The sequence below is a fragment of the Balaenoptera musculus genome, chromosome 18, assembly GCF_009873245.2.
Source record: "Balaenoptera musculus isolate JJ_BM4_2016_0621 chromosome 18, mBalMus1.pri.v3, whole genome shotgun sequence".
NCBI lineage: Eukaryota > Metazoa > Chordata > Mammalia > Artiodactyla > Balaenopteridae > Balaenoptera > Balaenoptera musculus.
The window spans coordinates 75,656,484-75,667,276 of NC_045802.1; positions in this window are offsets into that span (position 1 = coordinate 75,656,484).

The window sequence follows — 10,793 nt, forward strand, 5'->3', positions numbered from 1 at the left end:
GGAGTAACCCCTCCACTGGCTGGTCACCGAGCAGAGAAGCTCCTCCCAGTGTACTCTGTTATGGGTGCAGTGACCTACTGATAGAAGGGCTTAATAAATCCTATTGTCATTCGAAGTCCGAACCAGAAAATAGTACTCTGAAGATGTCCCTGCCCTAGGAGACCCGTGCAGCCCCCTGACGTGTTTGGTTTGGCTCCCACGTTGCTTCGCAATTTTTGAGTTGGTTTCTAAGATAAAAATCTAGATTCATTACATGAAACAGGACACTCAAATTTCTTTCAGAAATACAGACATTTTATTTTACAGCCTTGGAGGGTGATATATAATATACGTACAATAATACTCAGAATCTTTAGGGCACGGTTTGGTGATGCGTTTTTACAAAGTGGACCCCTCCTGAGGCCACCTCCCCCATCTCAGCACAGGACATCACCAGCACCCCGAAGCCTGTCACCTCCTCCCCAACTTTAAGTAATCACCATTCTGACTTCTGTCTTCAAGGAGAGTTTTGCCATTTGAACTTTATACAAATGGCACCTCTCGGGATGTCATCTTCTCAACATCTGCTCACCATGTTGTGAAATCTTTCCACAGTGTTTCCTGTAGGAAGGGTTCATTCTCTTTCTCTGCTGAATGGAATTTCAATATATTTGTCCATTTTACTATTGAAATACCTGTGGGCTATTTTCAGTTTGGGGCTATTATGAGTTGTGTTTCTGTGAATATTCTCTGAAAATATTTTGGGGACCCTATGTACCTATTTCCGCTGGATCTATACCTGGGAGTGGAATTGTTACGACATAGACTATGCATACGTCCGGCTTCAGTTAATGCTGCCAAAACGATTTCTGAATGATAATTTCAGAAAATCACACAGAACCAGGCTTTTCAAGGCCACAGTTGACAGGGCTAATTTTTCTCTGCCCATTGCAGCTAGACAAGTGCTCTCTGCTTTGCTGCAGACCCCTGGGAGCCTCTTTGCCCCCCTGTTGTCTGTCTGGCCTGTGCTAGGATCCTGGGGATTATAAAGAGAGTTTACTCCGGATATCTGTGGGCTCATTCACTTTTCTAAATTAATTTTGTAAATGTGCATAAATCTGATTAACTTTCACAGATTCATCATGGTTAAAGGGGGTCCAAGATCTCTAGGCGTCCATCAAATCAGCTTCTCCTTTCTGGTTTCCCTTCTCCTGTGGAGGAGGGGAGGGCCCCAAGGGCTGGCATGGGGCCCTCAGCAACTCCAAACACTGGGGATGTCCCTGCACAGCCATGCCCGGGCCATCAAGCAGTGAATGCAATTTTCTTTTAAGCTCCGTTTGAGGTTGTCTTTGATTTCCTCCTCACCTTCCCCATCGCTAAGTTGACTAAGTCTTTTGTGACTTAAAAAAAAAGGAAATAATGTTTGAGATCATTGAACAAATAAAGATAATAAAATTGTAGAAGGATGTTAATAACAGTTAATGAGTATCAATTTGTTGTTTATTTAGATTTATTTTACAATCTTATGCTAGCGTGATCCTCACCAATACTTAAGATCACGTATTTAGAGTATGCGATACTTTTCCTGCATACTTAATTCTGTGCACGTGAAAAGATTTTAGGCAGTTGTTTAGTTTTTGTTTTATCTTGTGTTTCTAGACCCCGCTGCGATCACACACTGTATTTAAAACTAATCGCAAAGGTGGGAACTAATGGGCTGAGATGGAGTGGGTAGCTCTGTGTGAGGGACTGTTAGGTATGGTGTTATGATATGGAGCTGTCAATTTAGATCTCCCAATGGCTAGTTAATTTGTCACTTTAAAGGACTAAACAAACAAGATCAACAGCACAAAACTATGATATATCTGGTAGTCCGGAGTACAAGTTGATTAATTTTTCTGGGTCTTATTTTTTCCATTTGTTTAGCAACGATTTTTTTCACAAATGAATGGGAAAACTCACAAAATCCGTTTTAGACCACTTCGAGGGAAACACTGGTTATATCATTACCTTTAGGCATGTATTTATAGTGGTAGAATATATTCTATGAGAACTTTTTGGATAAAACATTTTATTGTGTGTATAGGTATATAAAACTTCGATAGTGACTCTAGACCTTGTGCTTTTCAGACTTTGGCTGCTTTGGATGTTCTGTTGCTCCTTTCTTTCAAGCTGTCCTTATTCACAGCTATTCTGCCTGTTACGATGCTTTTCCATATGTTCTGTGGCAGAGGGTCTGCCATAGTAACTGCAGTAATGAGTCACATTTCCCTGTGGCATAGATATCGCTGCAGTTGTTTTCCAGGTCAATAAAAGAACCACGAAGTGGCCAAAATGTTCTGCTCCTATCCAGACCATCACATTAACATAAAAATGTGTTAGAAAAGTCTCGTGGTTATAAAGGAATTGCAGTTTTTAACGTTATAGTTCCACCTTTAAATACCAAGGGAAATTTCTTAACGGATTTTCGTATGTGATCACTGCCTGTAACAGTATTCTTTTTAGGCCTATGCATTTGCACAGCTTCAGAATATTACATAATTATTACATCTGTTATTCCATGTTTTCCATTAATAGCAATTGGCGTATAGGTACTAAGTGCTTTTGCTTAAAAGACAGCCCCATCCTCAAACACACACATAAGAGGAGGGATTTGAACCGGAATTCAAAAGAAGGAAAGAGACATGCACTATTCGGTTTTATTTTAGAAAAAATATGAAAGTTAAATTGGAAGGAAATTGAGAAATCTAGTTTTATTATTTTGTTTTAACATCTCTTGAATAGACCAGAAAAAAAGAAACCAAAACAGAGAGAAAGCGGCCCCCTGGGACTGGGAACACCTCTCCTGCCCTTCTTCAGCCCCATGGGAGCCTCCTTCGGCCCAGTAGTGCGAATGGAAAAGGAAACACACAGCCCTGACCACATCCTGCCCGGAGGCTACGTGTTTCCAGGATTTAAGAGGCAGGTGGGGCGAGAGCTTCAGTGTGGAAGCAGAAGGTTGCCCTAAATTTAACTTGATGGAAGGAGTGAAAGGAACCAGGATTCGGGAGATCTGGGGAGAGTGGCAAGAAAGCAGAATAAGGGGGAGTTTATGAGAAAGAAAACGTCCATGGGAAAGAGTCTTTCCGGGGCCGGGGGCTGTCCGTATGGGAGCAGCCTACAGGTGTGAGCTGGGGCAAGTAGGGAGACGGCGATGTGTTCTGCTCACATCCCTCAGGACCGCCCTACCTAGCCTCTCTCTAAATGCTGAGAAAGGATTGATCCTCTTAAGGGGTCTTGTCAGGGAGGAGCATAGGGTTGGGGTCCCTGGTCTCCCACGGGAATAGGAGCCACACTCAATATGAACAGGACTCTGTGGGTAGAGAATCACTTGGAAATGAAAACAGCCCACTTTCTCCTTTTGCATTTCAGAGAAGCCTATTGCATAATACATAACAATTTGACTCCCTTGGAAGTGAAGAAAATTTGATTATTTTTTTTTTGAAGTGTTAACCTCAGAGTTGACAGGGCTGCCCGATTAGAGTCTGAAAATCACAGTGAAAGTGAACAAGACGTTTCTAAACAGCTTCCCGCCCACGGAGGATTCCCCTCTGCCACCTTGGAAGGTTGTCATCCAGCCTCGGAGGAAACACCTCCAGAGAAGACAGCCTGCTTTAGTGCTGAAATCCGCATCTCCTTCGGGAAACTAGGATGCGGTCTGTGCTTTCAGAGATCCCTCTCCCCACATCCCAGGAGAGGAAATTCAGCACTTAGCAGAAGTTCCTTTTAACCCTTAGCAGAAGTTCCTTTTAACCCCCATTATCTGAGTGGATACGTCCAGCCATTTGGAAGAGTTTGGAAAGCTGCAAGAATTTTCATTTGTGAAAATTAAAACTAATTGGAGTTGTAGCGGTTGCTTGAGTCTTATCTCAGGGAATGGGGTGGTCCACTTGGGCCCCATGTAGGGGGAAGCCTGCTTCTGCATATGCGGTGAAAGAGCCCCCGGATTTCCCACTGTCACCTGATAGTGAGAAACGTGCAAAAGGTCAAGGAAGGAAGTGTCAAGAAATTAGAAATTTCTGTACAAGAGAAAAAAATGAAAAAGAAAGCCCCTGCCCCCCAAAGAAGTCAAAAAAGACAGAGAGGAAGAGCAAGGAAGGAAGGGAGGAAGGAAAGAAGGAAGAAAGGGAGAAAGGGAGGGAGGGAGGAGAAAAGGAGGGAGAGAGGAGGGAAGGAAGGAAGAAAATTTTTCAATATTTAAAGAGGCATAACATGCCAGAGGGTAAAACTAGAATCAATGGATAGAACTTACAGAACTTTTTCTTTTTTTAATTTAATTTTTATTTTATATTAGAGTACAGTTGATTCACAATGTTATGTTAGTTTCAGGTGTACAGCAAAGTGATTCAGTTATACATATATATACATATATATATATACATACATTATTTTTCAGATTCTTTTCCCTTATAGAGTATTACAAGATATTGAGTAGAGTTCCCCGTGCTATACAGTAGGTCCTTGTTGATTATCTATTTTATATATAATAGTGTGTATATGTTATCCCTCCCGGAATTTTTTCTTTTTTAAACAACTTTTTTAAGGTACAAATGACATACTATAAAATTTACCTGTTTAAAATACATTTGAAGAGGTGTGCAGAAAGTGACCACATTTAATTAAAAACCTTAGGAACTTGAAATTATAGTCTCAGAAAGGAAAGGGAGAGGCTTAGGGAAAGATCTAAAATGAAGAAGAAAAAGAATTTTCTGAGAAAAGATTTTGCGCATCCTTCTATATTAAAATTGATTTAGATTTACAAAAGGTTACAAAGATAGTACAGTGTTTTGTACACTCCTCACCCAGCTTCCCATATAGTTAGTGTCATACATACATGACATTGTCACAACGAAGAAACAAACACTAGTACGTTACTGTTAACTGAACTCCATACTTTATTAGGATTTTATTGGCTTTTCTACTGCTGTCCTCTTGCTTTCCTGGATCCAACCCAGGGCACTTCATTGCATTTGGTTGTCACACCCCCTTCGCCTCCTCTGATCTGCGACTGTTTCTCAGACTGTCCTTGTTTTCATGGCCCTGGCAGCTTTGAGGGTGTTTTGTAGGATGACCCTCAGTTTGGGTTAGCCTGATATTTTTCTCATGGTTAGGATGGAGTTATTATGCCTTCTGGGGAAGAACACCAAAGAAGTGCCCTTCTCATCACATCAAATCAGACAGAATCACCTGGCTAGGTAGTGTTTGCCAAATTCCCAAGAGATCACTTGGAAATTCATGTTTCTCACTACTTTGGAAACACAGCAGTGTCTTACCTCTGCCTTGTTGAGATGTTGTACCCATGTACAACCACCAGAGGGAAACCGAGAACAACTAAAGTAAATTGTCTTTTTTTTTTTAAAGTCTTTATTGAATTTTTTACAATATTGCTTCTGTTTTTTGTTTTGGTTTTTTAGCCGCAAGGCATGTGGGATCTTAGTTCCCCAACCAGGGATCCAACCCGAACTCCCTGCATTGGAAGGCGAAGTCTTAACCACTGGACAGCCAGGGAAGTCCCAAATGGTCTTTTTTTTTTTTTTTTTAACATCTTTATTGGAGTATAATTGCTTTACATTGTTGTGTTAGTTGCTGCTGTGTAACAAAGTGAATCAGCTATATGTATACATATATCCCCATATCCCCTCCCTCTTGCGTCTCCCTCCCACCCTCCCTATCCCACCCCTCTAGGTGGTCACAAAGCACTGAGCTGATCTCCCTGTGCTATGCGGCTGCTTCCCACTAGCTAGCTATTTTACATTTGGTAGTGTATATATGTCCATGCCACTCTCTCACTTCATCCCAGCTTACCCTTCCCCCACCCCATGTGCTCAAGTCCATTCTCTACGTCTGCGTCTTTATTCCTGTCCTGCCCCTATGTTCATCAGAACCATTTTTTTTTTAGATTCCATATATATGTGTTAGCATACGGTATTTGTTTTTCTCTTTCTGACTTACTTCACTCTGTATGACAAACTCTAGGTCCATCCACCTCACTACAAATAACTAAATCCAAATGGTTTATTTTTAAATGTAACTAAGTGGGTAGAGAAATACTAAAAATGATAAAACCAGGAACTGGACAAGCGTTAAAAGACCAACCAGACCGTTTTAGTGATTTCTCAATCACATCCAACTCCTAATGAAAGCTTTGCAACGTCACAGTTTCTCCTCTGTCCCGTGTGACGCAGACTGATTCCTGTGGGGTTGTTCTAACTGGTTGGCAAACCTGGAAAATGTGGCCAATATGTAGAGTCCGCACAAGTTAGGGGCAGAAGGATGGCAGGGAGAACCTGGAGAAAGGAAGTTTGGAGGACAGCCTCCTTCTTAAGTTTTCGTAGAAATCTCTTCCCATCTCTGACTTTTTAACCAGGAAATGGTGAGCGGTAAGTTTTAATACCTATATATAATGCATATTGTCTACATCTGTTTAATTTAAAAAATCATTTATCTATATAACCGCACTAAGCCAATTTGTACACACTAATTTTTAATTAAAAAAATTAATAGACAATTTTTTAGAGCAGTTTTGTGTTGGCAGAAAAATTGAACAGAGAGAGCCCGTCCACTTAATCATCACCACCTCAACTCCCCCTGTTATTAACATATTGTATTTATGTGGTAAATTTGCTATAATCAATGAACCCACATTGATACACAATTGTTAACTAAAGTTCTACAGTTTACATTAAGGTTCTTGGTGTTGGACAGTCTATAGGTTTTGACAAATGCTTAAAGCCATGTATCCACCATTACAGGATCATATAGAGTACTTCCACTGCCATGAAAGTCCCCCGTGCTCCCCCATTCATCCCTCCACTCCCTTCACGCCCCGCCCTGAGGCTCTGGCAACCACTCAGCTCTTTTACTGTCTGCATAGTTTTGCCTTTTCCAGAATGTCATAGAGTTGGAATCACACAGTATATATAGTCTTTTTTTTTTACATGTTTATTTTTTTATTTTATTTTTTTAATTGAAGTATAGTTGATTTATAACACTGGGTTAGTTGTTTCAGGTGTACAGCACAGTGATTCAGTTTCAGATTCTTTTCCCTTATAGGTTATTACAAAATATTGAGTATAGTTCCCTGTGCTCTACAGTAGGTCCTTGTTGGTTATCTATTTTATACATAGTAGTGTGTATATGTTAATCCCAAACTCCTAATTTATCCTCCCCCTTTCCCGTTTGGTATCCATAAGTTGTCTGGCTTCTTTCACTTGCAATATGACTTAAGATTCCTCTATGTCTTTTTGTAGCTTGACGCTTGTTTCTTTTTACTGCTGAATAACGCTCCATTGTACGAATGATTGGCAGTTGTTAATCTATTCACCTATGAAAGGACATCTGAGTTGCTCCCAAGTTTTGATAATTATGAATGAAGCTGCTATAAACATTTGTGCACAGAATTTTGCGTGGACGTACATTTTCAAATCACTAGGGTAAAAGTCCAGGAGCACAAGTGTAGGAACGTGTGGTAAGACTCGGCTTAGCTTTGTAAGAAACTGCCCAAGTGTCTTCCAAAGGGGCTGGACCACTTTGCCTCCTTACCAGCAGTGAATGAGCGTTCCTGTTGCTCCACGTCCTGGCCGGCATTTGGCAAGGGTCTCACTGTCAGTGGTTCAGATTTTAGCCGTTTAATAGGTGAGCAGAGTTGCCTCCTTGTTTTAACTTGTAGTTCCCTCCTGACACGTGATGTTGAGCACCTTTTCAGGTGTCTTGGCCGCCCGCAGATCTTCTTTGCTGAGGTGTCTGCTCAGGCCTTTTGGCCACTTTTCAATTGGTGTGTGTTTTCTTACTGTTGGGTTGTAAGAGTTCTTTGTCTGTTTTTAGCAGAAGTCCTTTGTCAGATGTGTGTTCTGTGAAGGTCTCCTTCTAGTCTGTCATTTTTCTTTCTGTTCCCTTAAATCTAATTTAGTTTTCACCACAACCCTGGGATTGCAGGTGCTATTATGCCCTCTATTTTATAGACGAGGAACTGGGGCCGTATCTCATGCAAGGTCTCAGAAACTAGAGTATGTGTATCCAGACCGTGACCCCTGATGGGGACAGGGTCTGCAGAGCCAATTGCTTCTTCACTTTTGTATTTGGTGTTTATTAGCTTTCCACCCCTTTGTGCTCCATTGAGGTCAGTAGTGATGCTGAGACCCTGATATTGGTCCACTTTCCATATATGTTGCCCTAGATACTGGTGCCTACTTGGACATGCAGTGAGCTAGCAATAGTCAGTGTTTGAGAATAGACTTTTAAATACTGTAAAATCAAATGCAGCTTCCAAAAAGTTGCATTCAGACCAACAGCAGGGGGTTTTTCAATGTCAGGGAACAATGCAATGGTTTCCTGAAAGAGCAGGGAAAAATCTGCTATAACTTAACCCAGGGGATTTTCGTTTGGTCCTTGGTAGAAGTGAAAATGAAGCTTCAGAAGTCAGGCCATGGGGTCAACTATCCTTACTTTTAATCACTTTGGCCTGGAAATTTCCCGGCAGAGGGCTAGACTATTCGCTTCATCCAAACAGATGCACAGGAGAAAAGATGGATGAGTAACACAGTGGGTATATTGTCACCCCTACCAATCTGTCTTAAAAAAGAAAGAGAGAGAGAAAGGGAGAGGGAGAGGACTTGGGAGATGAGATCGGGGAGGGCGGTGGAGGGCGGCACGAGAGGTACCTTCGCGCTTTTTAAGCGCTTTCTTTAAGCAGCAGCAACATCTTTTGGTCCTGCGCATCTCCTGAGAGCGCAATCAACGAGGTTCAAAAGGAGGCCAGTTGTTTGTTTTTTCTTTCAACACAAGGAAATGTTTTCCGGCAAGTACAGCTGCCCCGACGTGGAATCGGCAACTGTATCATCAAAGTGCCTGGTGCCATCAGCCTTTCCCGCATTCACCAGGCTGCAGGGCTGGAACCATCTAATTTCTCAGCCTTAGCGCGGGGCCTGGAGGAGATGAGGGGAGGGGTCCCCGGAACGGAGGCGGAGGAGAGACGCGCCTGGGGAGAAGGTGAGGCTTTCGGGCCCGGTTAGAAGTCAGTGTGCAAGGGGCGGAGGAGTCATGGGCGGGCCTTGGGAAAACCGAAGCAAAGCGTTTTATTTCAAGGAGTTGGATGACGAGAGATGATAGTCTCTCGGCCCTCGGATGATGAAAAGAGCAGTGAGGGAAGCAGCTGGAAGGGCACCCCGGCCGGCATGCGGGCTCCAGTCCTGGGTCCAGGGAAGAGATGGCTGGAGGGTAGACAAGAGGGAGGCCCTGGGAGATCCGGGGAGGGTGAGAGGCGTGGGGCCTGGTGGGAAAGCAGGGAGGTCGCTTTAGGTACCGCTTCACCTGAGGCAGGCCGGAAGTACCTACGCGTAGAGGATGCAGAAGGCAGGTCCAGAGAAGGAAAAGGACACTATGCCCGAGAGACCTTGTTTTCTTTGTGACTTAAGAGGTGAGTTTCCTGACTGCGCAGACGGTGCCGGATTCCGGGCCGAGGGCTCTGATTCTCTGTGGCCCGCTCCCCCCAGCATCTGCGCCCCCATCCCTGCTGGGCTGTCGGGGAACCGCCCGCCCCACGCAGCTGCCGACACTGGTGCCCCTCGCCTCCTTCACTTCCCCCCACCTCCCTCCAGCCGCACAGGTGGGGCCGATGCTTTGGATTCCGTTGCTTTTTTCACTCATACTCCCCCATCAACTCTACGTGAACATCCAAAGTCCCCATGGCCTTCTTTGTTAAAGGACTTGGTGGTTCTATTTTCAAAAGGTTTAATAAGGCAACAATAAGATCGCTTTAATAAGTGGTTTAACGAGGTGTTTCCGCACTGTCCACCGCGAGATGCACAAACGGGGGGATGGCGCGCCAGTCCCACCCCGCCCCCAGCCGAACCCCCTAACTCTTCCTTCTGTGAGCTGCACAGCTGCTGCTCAGGGCCTTCGCTTTATTTTTTATTTTTTAAAATTTTTATTTATTTATTTATTTTTGGCTGTGTTGGGTCTTCGTTTCTGTGCGAGGGCTTTCTCCAGTTGCGGCGAGCGGGGGCCACTCTTCATCGCGGTGCGCGGGCCTCTCACTGTCGCGGCCTCTCTTGTTGCGGAGCACAGGCTCCAGACGCGCAGGCTCAGTAGTTGCGGCTCACGGGCCCAGTTGCTCCGCGGCATGTGGGATCTTCCCAGACCAGGGCTCGAACCCGTGTCCCCTGCATTGGCAGGCAGATTCTCAACCACGGCGCCACCAGGGAAGCCCCTCGCCTTCGCTTTAAATGCTGACAAAACGTTTTCTTTAAACTGAATACTCGCAAGTCCCATTGAAGCTCTTGAGGTGAAGTTCCGTTCACGCTTAAATGATCAAAACCTTCACATTCTTTCTGAGCCAAACTGCTTCCATTCATGGTAGAGAGCGCAGCTATATCCCTCTCTCTTCCGTTCTAATTAGATTCTGAGTTTAATAAAAAATTAAGTTTAATAGACCCTGAGTCTAGAGGCAGCCTCACTGAATTTCACTTACTTTTGTTTGAACTGGACCAGCCATGCATCACTAGGAGTGAACGGATTTATCTCTGTTGGGAATCGTATTAATAACATACTATAAAGTATGAAAAATTTAATGATCGTGTTACCAATACCTAGAAATATTATAGTTTTAATGACTGTGTTATTCATCTTTATCTTGGAGTTTCAGACCATCAATTTTCTTTTAAATTTATGCACCAGACCAAAACAATGTAAAAGTACAGGGCATAATTGATATTTCAAAGACCATACATATTTTGCTCTTTAACTAAGAAAAGCCTTCTGTAAATCTTCACCCGCAC